Raw genomic sequence first — 701 nt, forward strand, 5'->3', positions numbered from 1 at the left:
TCAGATTACCTATTTCGACTTACATATCTGATACTATATGTATTGGGTTGTCCGGAAAGTCCGTGCCGATGTTGAAGAAAAATTGAAGGAAACGCAGAAGATTTAAATTTTAATATACATTTATTAAATTATATATTAGTCACGAACTTTCCGGAAAACCCAATAATAGGATATATATCTGTTTTCCCCTTTTTATTAAAAAAATGTTAGAAAAATAGAAAATAAAATAATCTAATGTTATCTTTATGAGATTAGAATTTTATTAACATATTGACATATTTATTGGATTATTTATGTAATAATGTACAAAGCATTTCAACAACTTTCCAAACAATAGATTTATCTACTTATTTACTTACGTACTTATTTCTGTAATATTATATTCAGTATTCCTAGATTGGTCATATTGGTTCTACCTACAAAGAGTTTTTCTTTGGTTATAAAAACTTGTGACAAAAATATAAACTAAATACAGTGTGTTGTAAATACAAAGTTATATAATAAAATGAACTACGGAAATTAAGAACAATCTACGGTAGTTATAGAAATTATTTGCCTATGATATACTACATTATAACTAGAACATTTTGCATTTTGCCTTAATGACACTAACAGAATAAATTAAAATTATAATCGTTATTTTAGCTATAACTATTTGTATTTATATATATATATATATATATATATATATATATATATAT

This window comes from Atta cephalotes (genome assembly GCF_000143395.1).
Source record: "Atta cephalotes unplaced genomic scaffold scaffold00001, whole genome shotgun sequence".
NCBI classification, from domain to species: domain Eukaryota; kingdom Metazoa; phylum Arthropoda; class Insecta; order Hymenoptera; family Formicidae; genus Atta; species Atta cephalotes.